Source organism: Anabrus simplex, chromosome 14, assembly GCF_040414725.1.
Source record: "Anabrus simplex isolate iqAnaSimp1 chromosome 14, ASM4041472v1, whole genome shotgun sequence".
NCBI classification, from domain to species: Eukaryota; Metazoa; Arthropoda; class Insecta; order Orthoptera; family Tettigoniidae; genus Anabrus; species Anabrus simplex.
In genome coordinates, this window is record NC_090278.1 from 101,139,544 (window position 1) to 101,158,859 (window position 19,316).

At 38.9% G+C, this 19,316-nt stretch overlaps 2 protein-coding genes across 3 annotated transcripts in view; one reads left to right on the top strand and one right to left on the bottom strand.

The window, feature by feature from the left end:
• RhoL (Rho-like) overlaps positions 1–19,316 on the bottom strand; it is a 91,049-nt gene that overhangs the window by 24,925 nt on the left and 46,808 nt on the right. The window lies entirely within an intron of this gene.
• The window catches only part of LOC136885616 (uncharacterized), a 143,744-nt gene that overhangs the window by 11,785 nt on the left and 112,643 nt on the right, over positions 1–19,316 (top strand). The window lies entirely within an intron of this gene.

The following is a 19,316-nucleotide window of genomic DNA, read 5'->3' on the forward strand; positions in this document are numbered from 1 at the left end:
ATCGTCGTGCGGTATACTACCTTGTTTGTGCGCGGCAGTGGTAATCACTTGTGTTCGCTTATGTGTAGTGAAGCAGTGGTGAACCATGGAGACCGACAGTGGAGGAACATTAGTATTGTCCGGGTCTAAATTACGAGTGGAACGTGAGATAGTCATACCCATGGATGAGGAATCCATAACTGATTCACCTAGTAATACGAGACAAATGCAAGGCTCTCAGTCAACTGAGACTGATTCACAGCGTCGTAATACGGAAGTGTCAGATCGTCTTAATACAGAACAACTTAACAAACAAACCGAGGTGCCAAAAGTAGTTTCCTCCCCGGAATATTATAATCGCTTTCACCATGGACCATATGTTGTAATCGTGGAATCCAGTAACGAACAAAACATCGGTAGTTTACACCCTATGGCACTTGGTCGTCGATTCTATGAAACTAAGTTAAACGTCAAATCGATCCAACGTAAGGGACGAAATAGACTTCAAGTCACTTTCCATGCGGCTTCTCAAGCCAATGCCTTTTTGAGCAGCCCTATTCTTGAAACCCTAAAAATTAAAGCCTATATTCCATCTTCGCAAGTGTTGCGAGTAGGAATAATTCGGGGAGTCGAAAAAGGTTTAACTGAAGAGGAAATTCTACAATACTTGGAATTTGAAGTACCAGTTAAGAGCGTTCAACGACTTAATCGTCGCGCAATTCAAGATGGAGAAACCCAATACGTCCCCACGGGTTCTATTAAAATAGTTTTCAGGGCACAAACGCTTCCATCCCATGTTGCCTTATATAAGGTTTATATGGAAGTTGAACCCTACATTTTTTTCACCAATCCGCTGCCGCAAATGCCAGCGCTATGGACATGTAATACGACAATGTCAGGCCAAAAATGCACGTTGTGGAAAATGTTCTCAGCAGCATGAAACCCAGGCTTGTACTGAGCAATTCACGCAATGTGTTTACTGTAAGAAAAATCATGTTACGGGTTCCTCGATCTGTCCTGAACACAAGTATCAGGTTCAAATTAAACGGTTAATGAGCAGAGAATATCTGTCTTTTCCAGAAGCTAAAGCTCGAACCGCCCTTCCAATTTATCATTCAGAGCAACAGGAAAATCAGTTCCCTCCGTTGCCATCGAATCCTCCATCCCCCCCGACATCTAATCCCTGTAAACGTAAGTTTACTCGGGTCATCATGCAATCTCCCCCTCCTACACCTGAGCCCGGCTTTGATAAGCAGGGATATTTGGCCATACTGCGAAATTAACATCTGGTTCCAGTCAATTCTATCCCATCAACAAGTACAATGTAGCAACCTACGCAATTACCATACCCATCAAGTTCATCACAATCTAATGGGCAACCACTTTCTGCAGCCCCACAAGGCATAAACTATCCTCCTACGAAGGAACAACTTCATCAGGAAATCCAGCAATTGCTGGTAATGTTACTCCAAAGTATGAGCCACAGATACACCATGTTCTATATAAACTAAGAGATCATATAATGAACATTCTCGTATGATTCAATTATTACAATGGAATTGTCGAAGTGCCACCTCTAAACGACATGAATTACAAATTCTCATAAATGAAACGCAAGCTAATCTTATTTTCTTACAAGAAACGTGGTTTCAACCACATTTTTCTTTCAGATTAAGAGGTTATCAAGTATTCCGATACGATGGTAATGGTTTTGATGGAGTAGCCACATGTGTACAAGATTCACTACACTTCACACAACTATCTTTGCAATATATTATCCCACATACGTATGCAGTAGGGATCATTCACCATAATACTTGTTTTATAAATATTTATTGCCCCCCTTGCATTTACATTACTCAAAATCAATGGACGCAATTTTTCCAGCAATTCGCACAATTCCAACACCTTTTTATTCTCGGTGATTTCAATTGCCACCACACCGAGTGGGGGTGTACAATTGACACGATAAAAGGCTCCAATTTACTTGTTATCTCCAATCATCAGAATCTGTTTATTTTAAATGATGGTTCCCCTACCCCTTTAACTCCGCCTGGGTCCCCACCCAGTGCCGTGGACCTTACATTATGCCGTACAAATATGGTTCCTATAACCACCTGGCACACATCCGACAACTACACCAGTGACCACTTCCCAGTTGTTATAACATATGGGAATCGGCCAATAACTTCCCAGTATACGCCACTTCCTTCACAAGTAATGTCCGATCCTATTAAAATTTCAATATTTTAAATTATCAATCATATCTCAATCACATTCTACAGCAGGCACACAAGTCACCTATTACCTTCTCAATATTACTCCCTTATTTAATTCAATATTTAAATATGTTTCATCCGTGTAGACCGCTTAAGGTAACAAACCCCCCACAGGAGTATGAAATAAAATGGTGGGATAAAGAATGCCACGATCTCATTCATAAGAGAAAACAATTATTTAAACAATATCGCCAATCCATGACCCAGCATCATTATTTCCAGTTACGAAATCATATAGCAAAAACAAAGCTTGTCTTTAATGCCCAAAAACGAAAAGCTTGGCAATCCTTTATTTCTACTATAACTCCCCAGTTACCAGCCGCGAAATTCTGGAATGTTATCCGCATGATAACTAGAACATTCCAATACCAAACTCATTTTTCATATCCGCGACAAGTTTTAGAAGACTTTCTTTATACCCTCACCCCAGTATCAGTAAATCCTCCCTTTCTACCTAACTCAATGGACAGTTCTCGTCAATTTACTTCATTATTAAACCCAATTACATATAATGAACTTCAATCTGTATTATGCACCGTTAATAGTTCATCACCAGGACCTGACGCCATTACTTATCTTATGCTAAAGGCCCTTCCCCCCAACGTCCAACTTTATTTACTACAATATTACAATGGTATTCTTGACTCGTTACAAGTACCAATAACATGGAACGATTTTTTCATAACCCCTATTTTGAAACCCACAAAACGAGCTACAGACCCTGAAAATTTTCGTGGCATTGTACTGGGATCATGTATACGAAAAGTTTTCTGTAAAATCCTCATGAAACGAACGGCATGGTTATTAGAACATCACTCGTTATTACCTAAGTATCAGTTCGCTTTTAGACGTGGTCATAGTACTCAGGAACCTATCATTATTTTCCTACTCGATATTTTATTAGCAAAATGGCGGAAACAATCTACCATTGCAGTCTTTTTAGATATTAAAGGCGCCTATGATGCTGTATTATTGCATATCCTCTGGGAGAAATTAATTATTTATGGATTCCCCATCAGATTTCTTTCTATTTTAAATCAACTATTCACCAACCGTCGGTTAACCATCAAATCAACTCAACACACAATTGAAAGCCGATATACATCGCAGGGATTACCACAGGGATCGATATTAAGTGGAATTTTGTTTGCTCTTTATATGAAAGATCTAGAATCTATTGTGACACCACATGCTCGATTTCTAGCCTTTGCGGATGACTGTCATTTATTATTCCCACCCAAACATTGACAATTGTAGAGCCACAATATCTCATGTTTTGAGTTTAGTTTTTCGATGGTTAACGACCCACGGACTTTCTCTTTCATTATCTAAGTGTGCAGCGATGATTTTTACTAATAAACGAACATTTGATAGAAGCCCTATTACTTTTGATACTTATAGCATCCCCTTTGTCCCACAACACTTATATTTAGGCGTCTATATAGACCAAAGACTTACATGGCAACCCCAAATACAGTATTTAATTAGGAAATCTGATCGCTATATCACCATATTATGAACGGTAACGAAACGTACATGGGGAGCTGATCCCTTGTCAGCATTACAATTATATCGTGCAACTATCCGTTCCACACTTGATTATAGTGCACATATTATCGATTTAGCCTCTAAAAACAGTTTATTAGCCTTGGATTGTTTACAATTTTCTGCATTACGTATCAGCGTGGGTGCCCTCCGAACAACACCTACTAATGCTTTATTACTGGAAACTACAGAAGAACCGCTGCCCATTCGAAGGATAAAAATTTCGAAAAGATTTCTACTTAAACATATTAGCAGATCGAACTCTCTTATCGTCCCCAAATTCAAATTATTATATGAATACTATCAACAGCGACCTCCACCTAATCATCAGTACCCCGCCATATATATGGCATATGCTGAAATGCACCATATTGCTGAGATTATATTACGAACACCTCGCTTAAATATGTACTCATATAGCTACGATATTCAAACATTCCGTCCATCAATTATCATTGTACCTTTTGATTCTTCGAATCAAACAATGCATGCACCTAACCTCATACCATACGCTCATAAGAAATTTAAAAGTTTAATTTCTTCACCAGATTATCACATTTTTACCGATGGGTCAAAGTCGTGTTGGAGCAGCATTTTTTGATCCACAAACACAAACTAGCTTTAAATATCTATTGCCTAATAATTTAACTATCTTCACAGCAGAACTATATGCCATATATCAAGCTCTATTATATGTCCAACAATTGCATTCCAGAAAAATAAATATATTTAGCGGTTCTCAAAGTGTGCTACAAGCTCTACAATCTTTCTCCCACAGTCACAATACATATGTCTGCGAAGTTAAACATCTCCTTTATCAACTCGAAACATCTGGCTTTGTTATAACGTTATTATGGATTAAAGGACATAGTCAGCACGTAGGCAACGACATGGTCGATATAGCAGCCAAAGAGGCTAGTGCAGATACCTCGAACTTATTACAAATCAAAATTCCGGTCTCAGATTTCCTTCCATGTATTAAAATCGAAGCTCAACACGCATGGTACACACAATGGCGTATATCAGCTGGTACGAAAGGCCAATATTATTACCAAATTCAGCCGAATATTCCCACACTCCCGTGGTTTGCAAACGGTAAGTACAGACGACGTCACATCACTAATATAATTAGATTACGCTTTAATCATTCATTAACCCCTGTATACTTATCTCGATTTCACATTACGAATGACCCAACTTGTTCCTGTGGAGAACCTTATGGCGACAGCGACCATTTATTTTTCCAATGCCCCCAATATACACACTACCAGGCAATTTTAATGCAGAAATTAATTAAAGAACACGTACCTTTACCTACACGACTATCAGTCTTGCTGTCTCAACCTTCACCTATTATCATTGCTATTTTAAACGAGTACCTTGATAACACTCATATCAAATTGTAGTTACGCTCTAGATTTTCAGTTGTTTTTTTCGACATGTTTGCGAAGTGGCATTTCTGTACGTTCCTGGTGAGTGTATCTCGCCCCAAGAGTTTTCCTTAGTCCTAATCTTGTACAGTGTATTACGTTTATGCTCCTAAAGAACCATAAAATATCTGTGTATTCGAACTGCGTATATAGTGTCATACTTTCATGGATCTACACACAAAAGACACAACAGTACCTATTTCAGTTTGTCTATCTAAGTGTATTTGTGTCTCAAACGATAATTAATTATGTAAGTGTGTGTTGATGTGATACAAGTTAAATATTACCTTGGAATTGTGACTGGGAAATAATATATTGAATCCCAAATAAATATCCTCAAGACAAGACCAGACAGTTAATAGGAAAAGCACCCGAAGGGGTGAAATAACGAGCCCAAATCCACTTCAAGAACAAGAAGTACATGACAGTGGTCTACATAGGGGGCGTGGTCATAAATAGGTGCGAGAACACATGGTATTTTTTGATCATCGGCTTTAACTCGTTTCCGACTAATTAACTTCTTTATTACAAGTCATTAATCTCATTTTTGGTCCGTATTGACAATAGTGATTACATACAATTTTCAAAATATACATTTAATGTTAACCTAGTCAATACTTACAATACCACATTTTGTGGTTAAATTCTGTCTGTGGATGTACTTTCAATGGTTGAACAGATCAATTCTAGCATGGAGTAAGCATCCACACAGATTGCACAGAATTGTTGGAAGAGGGTATGGTTGTGCTGCACAGAGTTTCGTGCTTCCCTCCTGGCCTCTTCACATCTGCGTCATTCCCCTTTAAACAGATTGATAGCAGCAGGGATGGTCCGATGCCAAACTTTACGGTCTTGAGCAAGCATGTCCCAGGATTGTGAACTGAGACCTGTCGTCTTCATAGTGTGCTTAAGCTGGTCCTTGTAGCGCCTCATGGGGGCTCCATGAGGTCTGGTACCGGAACGAAGTTCACCATACAGAATCTGGCGTGGAAATGTGGTATCACTCATCCGACGGACATGGCCAATCCATCTAAGCTGAAGATAAATGATGGACGATTCTATGCTCTTGGCATGTGCTTTCTCAACCACAGCAATGAATGTTTGCAAACACTGTTACCTCTAACCTCAGCACAGTTACTGCTTGCAGAATCAAAACAGAGTGCGCACAGACAGGCCTTTCTCAGCATACCGCAATTGTTCCACTTTGAGCTCCCGCAGATATGGTCAGTTTAATGCAGCCACTAAAAGTTCCTTTACCGGAAGACCCGTGATCCATTTGTCTGTATTGTGATCTTGAGGATGGCTTTGTACTTTGATATTGCACGATAACTTCCGTTGTGTGTAGCCACGTCACTTTTTACACCACTAGGTGCACAATTTTTTGCCTGATTCAGCGGACAGATTTAACAGTTTAAGAGTGCCCATCTAGCTGTAGGCTAAGAGTGTCGGCACATGAAGAGAAGCATTCAGAAGATCAATAACAGAAAAATTTAACAAAATTGATGATGTTGATGCTTATTGTTTAAAGGGGCCTAACATCTAGGTCATCAGCCTCTAACAAAATTGATACAGTTGGATTGTTATTAGATTCATGCAGGAGAAACTAAACTGTGGATATTCAGGTAGATCTGAAGTTCTTAGAATGGAGTCACTAATGGTGGCATATGAGTTAAAAAGTTCTGGTTACTGAATTTAAGGCAAACCTGGGTTGGTGTAAACAGATGATGCAGTGCTCGGGACTATATTTACGATGTTGCAGTACTATTGCGCAATGCCTACTAGCAGATTATGCCAATAAATTTGTTCATCTACGTAACCTAACTGAGGAAAGCTTTCAGTATATTGCATTAAAATAAAAATTATGTTCTTGGATTTATTTTAAGGCACATGAAAGCTTTAATTTGCTGCAATTATTTAATTTTTCTTGTAAATATCTTCCAAAAATTCAGCGTCGTCTTATGTGCAAGGCCATCCTATATATATAACATTTGGGCCAATGCGGTATTAGCAGTATGGGACCATCCTGTGGCAAAATTAAATTTTAAGTATCCCTTAAGCCTTGAACTAGATAATAAGGAAAAAATAACAACATACCAGTACATTTGAGCCGATGTGGCATTAGCAGTATGGGACCTTTCTGGGGCAGAATGAAATATTCCTTAAACCTTGAACTATGTAATAAGGAAAAACTACAACATACCAGTCCAGCAGTCAAATTTCAAGAGTTTTATGGCAAATACTTCCTAGCTGAGCATCAGAAAAGGAACACATAAATGAGGGATGATTTCATAAATATTTTGAACAAGACTATTAACAAATTACTAAAACAGAACCCATGTCCAGAATACTATGACAGGAAAATTAGGAGCCTTAAAAGGAACTTAAGAAAAGCTTACAACAGACAGTACTTTGGTTCAGAATGTTGTTCATTGGTATACTTTCTTCAATGGAAAATGGGTGTAAAAATCTCTATAATAATGTGAGGAGAAAGAAAAGAACCAGCCATAATGTGTCGGTGATAATGCCCAGAGAAGGTGAGATAATTAAAGTAAGCATTGGGAAAAAGTAAGAGATAAAAAGTAATTGGGTTGAAGTACAGTTACAAATTACTTTTTCAACAATAAATCACTTCACAAAACACCCATCTTAAGAAAATCAATTTTTTTCTGCACCAGGCTGTAATGGTACCAAAGTTTGCTTAAGAAATAGTTATTTATGCAACTTCCACGGAAAGTGACGTTTTACATTACGAGCGAGATATTTACATCTGAAACCAGTATCATTTAACACGTAGATAACTGCATTACTTAACGTACAGTCTAGCCAAGGTGGATGGAATAAAACGTTCCATTTTTTCCGTAAGAATTATTACATTCATGCACACCTGTCTAGCCATGGCCTTAAACTTTTCTTTGCCTTTCTGCCAATGTCGTACGTTACTCTGAAACGCTGAACTTTTCCCCAGCCTGTTCATTGTTGTCAATACAGAAGTCAGTAAGAATTTTATTACATGCAATGTTTTGCCTTGCGTAAAATTTATAATTTGAAACTTATATCATAACCTCTCTCCTTTATTTAACTGAAGTACAAATGCACTCCTTCCCACACATTCCACCATGACTGGAATTGAATCATCATCAGTGTCTAACGGTAATGCCTCGTCTATGTCCTCAGCCCTTCGTTTCATTTCATAATAGTAACCATAATGAAGACTGTATGCCACGTCTTAAAGGAATTTTTTTCCTCAGTCGTTCTCGGCCTTTCTTCCCCATGATCTTCCCTTCCAGCAGATTGGTAAGAAAGGTATTATGTTGCAAGATGTGGGCAGTGAATTTAGCTCTTCTCTGTATCGTTACCATCAGTTCTCTCTTCCTTTGAATTTCTTGCAGAACGCTTTTGTATTTTCCTTTTTCAATCCATTTAATCTGTAGCATTTGTCTCCAGACCCACATCTCAAATGCTTCCAGTTGTTTCCATCCTGATCTCTGATTGTCCAAGATTCACAGTCATACAATAGCGCACTCCATATAGAAGAAATTAAAAATTTCTTCCTAATTCCAAACTAAGTTTGTACTGATTAAGATTTCTCTAATTACTAAGCGCTATTTGCCTTTTGATATCTTTGCTGCACCTGTTGTCACTGGTGATCAGACTTCCGTGATAAGGGAAACTGGTGACTATCTTGTCAGCAAGCTTGATGTTGGTGGAATTCGTTCAGGATGTTTACTCACAACTAATACCACTACCTTGGTTTTCTTAACATTAATATTTAAGCATAAATTTGACAATACTGATGAGAATACATTCAGCATCTTAGACATCTTTTTCTCAGAGTCTGCTACAATTGCTATGTCATTTGTAAATCGAATGCATTGTATATGATGTCCATTTACTTTTACTCCTTTGGTGTTGAGTTTCACAAATAGGAAAAATCCTCTCAGTTTTAATTACTGCATTGATGGGGTGAAAGTTCCCTTTGGGGATCATTGTAAATAACTAGGTATTAATATAAGGAAAGATCTTCATTGGGGTAATCACATAAATGGGATTGTAAATAAAGGGTACAGATCTCTGCACATGGTTATGAAGGTGTTTAGGGGTTGTAGTAAGGATGTAAAGGAGAGAGCATATTTGTCTCTGGTGAGACCCCAACTAGAGTATGGTTCCAGTGTATGGGACCCTTACAAGGATTACTTGATTCAGGAACTGGAAAAAATCCAAAGAAAAGCAGCTCGATTTGTTCTGGGCGATTTCCGACAAAAGAGTAGCGTTACAAAAATGTTGCAAAGTTTGGGCTGGGAAGATTTGGGAGAAAGGAGACGAGCTGCTCGACTAAGTGGTATGTTCCGAGCTGTCAGTGGAGAGATGGCGTGGGAGGACATCAGTAGATGAATAAGTTTGGATAGTGTCTTTAAAAGTAGGAAAGATCAGAATATGAAGATAAAGTTGGAATTCAAGAGGACAAATTGGGGAAAATATTCGTTTATAGGAAGGGGAGTTAGGGATTGGAATAACTTACCAAGAGAGATGTTCAATAAATTTCCAATTTCTTTGCAATCATTTAAGAAAAGGCTAGGAAAACAACAGATAGAATCTGCCACCTGGGTGACTGCCCTAAATGCAGATCAGTAGTGATTGATTGAGTGATTGATTAAAATTATTTATGGCTTCTTCAATGAGTACATAAAAAAGGTTAGGTGAGAGAGAGATCAGCCATGCCTTTCCTAATTTTTGCTGTCTGGATACTTCATCCGATATCTACCATTGTGGTCTGTCCGTCATAGAGTCGCAGTATCAGCCTCCTGTCCAAACCTGTAGCTTGAAGGATTCTAAACAGTTTGTCCCAACTCATGTTATCAAAAGCCTTTTCAATAACTACAAACGCTACACAAATGTTCCTATTCATTTCAAACCTCTTTTCTGATATTGTTTGGAGAGCTTAAGATGGCTTCTGTTGTTACCATCCCTGTCTTAAAGCCGAACTGGACCTGATCAATTTGTAAATTTAATTTGTTATTTATCGTGCTTTTTATTATCGATAGTAGTATGAGAGGGCAGAGTTATGGTTCTGTGATCAGAACATTCTACACTTCTTTCCTTCCTTGGTGTCATAACCATTTTGCCTTTGATGAAGTCTTCTGGAATTTCATCATCATCATCATAACATCTGTGTATCATGGCACATAGAAGTCCTTTCACCCATATTCTTTAGCAGTTCTCCAGGTATGTTATCTGGACCAGTAGCTTTATTTTCATGTAATCACTGAAGTGCTGATTCAAGCTCCCTCCTTGTGACTGTAGGACCTTTATCATCTTCCCCTACTTCATGTTCTGGTTCAATACACCGTAGATCATTCAGCATGTTTCCTCCTTCATACAGTTGTTCAAGGTATTCCTTCCACAGTGCACTGATGTCATCATTATCCATAATATTTCCCCATTTTTATCTCTTACTACGACAGAGCTTTTCACTTTAGGTTTCTGGTTTAATATTTTAATGCTCTTATATGCTCTGTCCATCCTTCCTTCAACAATATCTTTTCTGATATTCTCAGTTACAGTGCATCGCCATCTATGCTTCTTTTGCTCTTATACACAGAGTTTTAATTTTATTTTTTACTTTTCTGTGTTGTTCTTGCCTTTCTATCATGTTCCCTCTCCTTTACTGATTTCTCTTCACTATCAGATCCAATATTTCTCTAGTATTCCACAGTTTTCTTGGTTCCAGGCTTTTTGTTTCCAATGTTTCATGAGCTACACCTAGCAAACCTTCTTTTATAGTATCCCATTTCAATTCTTCATTTCCTCTGGTTAATTTGTTTGTTTTTTGTACATAAACTTCCATACTTTGATGGTCTCATAGCTTGGCTAAATCTAAAGGTTTTACTTTTCAATGATCACTGCCAATCTCTGCCACTGGATAGCTGTGACTTGTTTTGATTTGATTTTGATATCTTCTCTTGACAAGAATATAGTCATTTTAAAAATGGGCAGTGTCACCCAGGGCTTTCCAGGTGTTATCTCCTGCGTAACAGAACGTCAAACAACATGTTTGTTACAGTCATATTGTACTGATCACAGAAGTCTAGTAACCACTCCCCTCGTTTATTCCGGACACCTACACCAAAGTTCCCAATTCCTTCTTGGTCTGGTTGCATTCCGACAATAGCATTGAAATCTCTCATGATTATTATATTATCTCATTACCTTGTCAGATTCCTTATTTCATCAATGTTCTCATACGTTTCTTCTATTTCTTCATCCGAGATGTTTGATTTTTGAAAGAACACTTGAACAATAACTAGATTATTGGAATTTGTTTTGACTGTTGTGATCAGAATCCTCTTATTAACGTGATAGGTGATCATCACATTGCCCATTTACGCCTGATTAGCTGCCCTATTCCATTACTGCCTCCTCTTATACTACCACTGTAGATCATTCTAAAGTCATCACTGTAGAAATCATCATTCACGACGCTTCCAGCAGCGCGCTCACATTCCATGTTCCAATTTCCATTGATTCGACATTGTGACTTGACTTAACTTACTTGACTTATTTCCTGTTGCTCCTCCTGGAGTATAGGGGCTTCTGTGAAACACTTCCATCTGTTCCTACTGTTGGCTAACCTCTTCACTTCGTTCCAAGTTTTCCCCACTGCTAGATATTCCTGTTTGATTGTCTAGTTCCAGGTCTTCTTTGGACGTCTGCACTTTCTAGCACCTTGGGGGTTCCAGTCGAGCGCTGTCTTTTCTGCCCGTAGGTCTTCATTTAAAATAATGTCCGGCCATCTTCTCTTGATGATATGTCTTAGACAGCGATTAACAAAGACTTGCAGTTGTTTAGTCGTTTTCTGGGTAACTTTCCACGTTTCACAGCTATAAAGCAGAACAGACTTAACATTTGTGTTAAAAAGTTGTAGCTTATTCTTTCTAGAAATGTTCTTGTTTCTCCATATAGGATACAATTGAACAAAAGCACCATTTGCTTTCCTGATGTGACTCTTAATGTCTGCTCCTCCAGTTGTAGTAACCATACTCCCAAGAAATACGAAGGAGTCTGCTTGTTCTATCTCTTTATCATCTATAGACAGTTTATCATCAATCTTGGAATTGACCCTCATTTCCTTAGTCCTATTAATATTTATTTTAAGCCCGGCATCCTCTGCCTCCTCCTTCAACTACTTTATCTTCTCTTCCATATCGCTGAACCGTTGAGCCAGTAGGCAGATGTCATCTGCAAATGTAAGGTCTGCTAACCTATCTCTTAAGCCCCACGTCCCCTTTTCCGACCTCAATACGCTCTCCTCAACACACTATCCAACACAATTAGGAAAAGCATCGGAGAAGGAATGCAGCCCTTTCAAACTCCTGAGGTCACATCTGATGGCTCAGTAAGATCGCCTATATGCAGAACCTGACATTTATAACCCTCGTATATATTCTTTATAAGATACAGGATCTTTCGTGGTATACCATATTCTTCAAGTGTTTGCCACATAACTCTTCTATTTAGAGTTGAAGGCCTTCTCAAAATCAATGAAAGTGAAGTAGAGGGTGTTCTGCCATTCTTTACTTTGTTCCAAGATAATTCTCAGAGTGTTTGAGATCGACACAGCTACCGTGTTTACGAAAACCAGCCTGTTCCCTTCTAAGGCGCAATTTCACAACATCTAAAATGATCCTTGAAAGCACCTTACTTGGTACTGACAACAATGTAATTCCCTTCCAGTTATCAAACTTAGTTATATCCCGTTTCTTTGGTATCTTAACAATCAGGCCTTCCTTCCATTCAGCTGGTAGCTTTTCTTCATTCCAGATCCTTTCCAACAGGGGTTGCAATAATTTTGCCGAGGTCCCAGTATTTGCTTTAAGTATTTTTGGCACAATTTTATCCATACCTGGTGCTTTTCCAGTTCTTATCTGTTTCAAGGCCTTCTCTATTTCTGAACAGGTTGGAGGAAGTAAATTTATTCTTGGATCGCTATCTACTGGTTCAGTTTGTTGGTTACCATTCTGTTCTATATCTCTATCTCTATTGAGCAACTCTGAGAAATGTTCCTTCCATCTCTCTAACTGTTCCTCCTGGGTGATCAGTAGTTCACCTCTCTTGTTTTTAATTGGTTTATTTCTGATAAATCCTCTCCTTGACAGTTTCTTTGTGATACTATACAATTCCTTAGCATTTTCCCTGGCTGATGCCTCTTCTGCCATTCGTGCTTGTTCATCTACCCACTGTATATGATCCTTTCTTACGCTTTTCTTCACACTCTTATCAGCTTCCACATATTCCTTTTGTGCTGCGCCTTTCTGTTGTCTTGTTTTACACATATTAATCTTTGCCTTAACTAGCTTCCTAGCCTCTATTTTTTTTTTTTTCCAAGTACCATCAGACATCCATTCCTTCTTGAAATAATTGTGAAATCCAAGTACCTTCTCACTAACTTCTAAATATGTGTCCTTCACTTTCTTCCATGATAATTCAACATCCATCATAAGTTCTGGTTCTATCTGGAATTCTTTCTTTTGCTTTCATCTTGCAATTTACCTAAATCAAATTTCTTGTTTCGCCTTTCGAATTTCCTTCCACTTGCCACAATTTTCATTCTAAACTCTGCCATTACTAAGTGATGATCACTTCTAATATCTACCCCTCTTTTATTTCTCACATCTATCATTGATCTTCTAAACTTTTTACTTCTGGCGATGTGGTCTATCTGGTTTTCTGTAACACCCATGTAATCTTATGGCATCGTTTATGAGGGAATAAAGTGCCACCTACTACCACATCATGGCTAGCACAGAAATCAATGAAGAGCTCCCCATTTTTGTTACATTCACCAACTCCATGCACTCCCATAATTTGTTCCAGCCCTTCATTGTTATCATTGTTAGAACCAACCTTCACATTTAAATCCCCCATCACAGTAGTAATATCCCTCTTTTTCACTCTCTTAATATTCTCACTTAGCTGGCAGTAGAATTCTTCCTCTTCTTTTTTTTTTTTTTTTTTTTTTTTTGTCAATCTCTAACATTTCTGTGGAAGCATAACACTGGATCATGGTCACATTACGAACCCGGGTCTTGAATCAAGCTGTCATCAGTCTTTCTGAATTCGGTTTCCAATCAAGAAGGCTCCTCTTTGCAGTTTCATTCAGTAACACTCCTCCCCCGTTAACCCAGAATAAAGGAATGTGCACCTATAAAGGGTCTGTATTTCTCCAAAGTCTGGCCACCGTACTTCACTTAATCCAAGGATATCCAGCCTGTATTCCTCCATCACTTTAGCCACTTGTTTCAATTTACTACTCTCTCTCAGGGTTCTGACATTCCAAAAACCTATTCTCATTTTCTATTTCATGCAAAAAGTCGTCAATTTATTATCCTTCCAGTTGTGTTTCACTTTGGTCTCTTTAATAGTTTATTTTTAAGGCTGTGCGAGTTATTAGCCCACAGCAACCCGAGCTTGGTGGTGGGACTGCCACCTAAGCCTCTAAGACTGCTGTTTTCTGTAGGGGTTGTCTCCCTTAGCCTTTGAAGATCCCTCTTCATCTCAAGGCAGTGATTCCCCTTGTTTTTTTAAACCCCACGGGAAAAAAGTTGCTTCATCTGCCAGCCTTGCCGTTCCAAAAGTCTCTTTTACTGCCGTACCTGCCTTTGAGGACTTCACGAGAGCCCCATTAGCTGTCACTTTTCAGGGTTCCTGTAGGACCTTCACAGCTACCATAGCGGTCATGGGGCACACACAGTCCCCGCTGTACATCACCCCTGCAGGCAATTCCTTACTTCATGCCGTTGCCCACCTCCCACAACGTGGACGAGGGGTTGGACTTATGGGAGGATTTCGTTTAATGACGATCTGGGAATGACACAAACAAACAGACTACAAAAATGAGTGTGTAAACGTTAAGCTGTGCATATAAGATGACTATGGTTTTTAACTCGTAAAAACCAAGGTTTTGATTAGAGACACTAACCACGAGGTCCGGTCAGTGAGACCGCCAAAAGTGTTTTACATTTTAATACGTTTATAAATTCTAACATTGTCTAGAAACGTTTCCAGTACTCAGCAGTGACCTTTCCTGATGGGGAAATACGCAAATAGTAATGGATTAATCTACCACTTGAGTCATCCAGTTGCAAAACCCATTATGTCCATTGTTTTCTCAAAATGTGTTATCACCGCCATTGTATGCAGCTCATCAAAATACACAATCCAGTAATGTAATACGTGATCAAATGCCATTTAATCCATACGTTTAAAGGTGACAAATAATGGAACTGCTGCAGAAGTCGTTATGTGCAACGTGCGATATGCAGCAAAGCTCATTATGTCTCAGAACCCTGTAAGAGGATCATGCTTACACGAACAAGATCAGGCAGCTGTGTGATAAGAGGTGAAGTAAACTATAACAGCGATTGTGGGGGAAGCAAAAAGCATATTGAAGCATGGGAAACCCTTTACTGCTGTTGTGCCAGTACCCCAGTGGAGGAAGGGGTTCCTCTTAAGAAAGAAAAGCTCAACAACCTGAACACATTTGTGACCGAACATTACGGGAAAGAGTGGATAAGGAACGATGACCTCACATTCTAAAAGACACTATCTGACCAGTGACAAACTTTAAACAGTGAAATGCCAAACTATGACATTGATGTGGGAGATTTTGTTGAGGGCAAAACGGATTTTGAATATAATTGTACAAAATGTTAAAGAAATTGAAAAATGTTTTGAATGAGTGATGATTTCTTGATGTAATCATAAAATCGAAGAGCGGGGTCTGGCTCCATGGCTAAATGGTTAGTGCTGGCCTTTGGTCACAGGGGCCCCGGATTTGATTCCCGGCAAGGTCGGAAATTTTAACCGTCATTGGTGAATTTCTCTGGCACGGGGGCTGGGTGTATGTGTCGTCTTCATCATCATTTCATCCTCATCACGACGCGCAGGTCACCTACGAGCGTCAAAACAAAAGCCTTGCACCTGGTGAGCCGAACATGTCCTCGGACACTCCCGGCACTAAAAGCCATACGCCATTTCATTTTCACCAAAGAGGGGCCTATTCTACAAAAGTATGGTCTTGTACATTACAAGGGATTAGATATCAAAACATTATATCCTAACCTTAAAATTATTTTCATTCATGCTATTTTCATAGTGTAATACTTTCAAACGTAGCAAATAAAACATGTTCACCATAAATCTGCACACTATTCCATATACTGCTGCACATCTTTTTTATCTCCACAAAACTGCTGCAAAACTCATGATGTCCAAAAACATGGGTTCTATAAGTTATATTTTCTGGAGATTTTGCGGTATGACGAAGATGAACACTTACTGTTTAATTACAACATTTTAACCTCCTATCTTTGTTGCATTGTAAATGACAGTTTTTTGTGCTTCCTGAAAAATTTGTTTGTCTGCACATAACGGGTTTTGCAACTGGACGACTCACTTTATGGCAAATCTTTTTAATGATAACAAAAAGTACCATAGCAACACAGAAAATTATTACAACAATAAAGGAACAGTACAATATATCACTAAGCACATGCAAAATTCTACTGCAGTCACTTAGAACACAGTCATGACTAACCAGAAATGGTGGAAATTAATGAAAATCATTAACATGGACAAAATCTGCAAGGCAGAATCTTAGTCCTCATTTCTACTTATGCTGAATGCAGTGAGTACATACTTTACTAGCGCACTTCAAACAGATTGGTTTTTTGCACCCTTGGCACAAGTACGAGGTTTTCCTTTTCTTCTTTGGGTTACACAGGTAACACTTTTTCCTTTTTTGCAACTTTTCATCTTAAGGTTGTGGTTCTTCCTCTGGCATTCTCATAACTCTGCGGATGCAAGCTCTCAGCTCGCGCATGAGATAAAAATCGTTCACTCTTCTTTCCATCTGTGGTTTCACAAGAGAGGAGACGAGATCCAACATGAATTTTAACCTAGTTCTCACAGGATTATCCTTGAAGACATTTTACATGACAAAGGCACTGATGTCCAGGACCCTATAGAAAATAGCCATGGGCCACCGTCGTGTGCGCCGTCTTGTGCAATAAACCACACACTTTTCATCCAAGGCATCTATGCCTCCTCTTTTGCAGTTATAGTACATTGTAATTTCAGACTTATTAGTCATCATCATCATGATCCTAACTGCCTCTGTGGATCAGCGGTAGAGTGTCGGCCTCCGGATCCCAAGATAGCGGGTTCAAACCCGGCAGAGGTAGTCGGATTTTTGAAGGGCGGAAAAAAGTCCATTTGACACTCCATGTCGTACAATGTTGGCATGTAAAAGATCTCTGGTGACACATTTGGTGTTTACCCGACAAAATTCATTAAAAATCTCAGCCTTAGACGCCCAAGAGAGTTTCGGTTTACTCGGTCTGCCATCTAGTGGTGGCCTAGAGTAAAATGGAACGTCGAAATTGACGAGCAGACAGCCAGATGGCGTCAAATTGAAATGTCTGTACACGGTAGCTGAGGCCATACGATTATTATTATTATTATTATTATTATTATTATTATTATTATTATTATCATCATCCTAAACCATCTCCAGTTTCCCGGGTGTGGTATATGAGCCTCCTCCATCTCATCCTGTCCTTGTACCATTCTTCCTCCACCAACTTGTCCCAATCATGACCTCTCAGCAGCACATCGCTCTTAACTAAATCTATCCATTTCCTTCGTGGCCTTCCCACGGGTCGTCTTCCTTCTACCTTTCTGTCAAATTCCTTCCTTGCAGTTCTGTTTACTGGCATCCTCTTCATGTGACCAAACCACTTCAGTCTTGATATCTGAATCTTATTGAGGAGAGAATCATCTATTCCTACTTCTCTAATTTTCTCATTCCTAATCTTGTCTTTCCTGGTTTTCTGGATCATAGCGCATAGGAATTGCATTTCAGCTGCCTGAAGTTTGGAATTATCTCTATTGGTCAGTGTTGTGGTTTCGAGACTATGTAAGAATTGGTGTATAATAGGACTTGTACAATGTCATTTTTGATTTCATGGGTATTTGCTCATCCCACAGCAGGTGTCTTACCTGGTGGTAAAATTGCACTGTCGTGGTACATAGAAGATACGAGAATCACAGCTCGCTCTTTCTTTGGGACTTCTGTTGTTGTTGTTATTATTTATTATTATTATTATTATTATTATTATTATTATTATTATTATTATTATTATTATTATTATTATTATTATTATTATTATTATTATTATTTGCTTTACGTCGCACTAACACAGATAGGTCTTATGGCAATGATGGGATAGGAAAGGCCGAGGTGTAGGAAGGAAGCAGCCGTGGCCTTAATTAAGGTATAACCCCAGCATTTGCCTGGTGTGAAAATGGGAAACCACAGAAAGCCATCTTCAGGGCTGCCGACAGTGGGGTTCAAACCCACTATCTCCCGGATGCAAGCTAACCGCAGGGCCAACTCACCCGGTCTTTGGAACTTCTGATACCAAAGTAATGTCTCTGGTAAATTCAAATTGACTTGATCCTACTTGTTTCATCTTTGATGGCAAAAATGCTGGTGGAATTTCCCGATTATTCTTCTTGAGAGTTCCTACGTATGTAAGTTTTATTTCGTTCAGACACTTTAATTGAACTAAACCAGTTGTCTGCAGTAATATTTCCATTAGATCCGTATAGGGGAGCACTGAGTCGAAGTACTGCTTGAGTAGGTTTCAAAAGACTCTTCTACACTAAGTGTTAACCCATCCGAGTTCTTACCACAGTAGATGTACCTATTGTAGAAATAATTGTTACTAGCATCAGTAAGACACATCAGTTTTAGTCCATACTTGCATGGCTTACTGGGCATATACACACCTCGCCCTGAAGCTGATAAGCATCTCATCAATACACGCAAAGGATCAAACACTGAACGCACTCTGATAGTTCCTGACAAATGTGTCAAATACCTCAGAAATTGCTGCTATAAGATTGCGTTCACTTCTGTCGTCAGGGTTGTCAAATGTAAGGTTTGAGAGGAGAGTTTCAAATCTGATTTTACTCATCACACAGCAGAATATTTCCCTCCCGGAACCATCTGTCACAAAAGTTG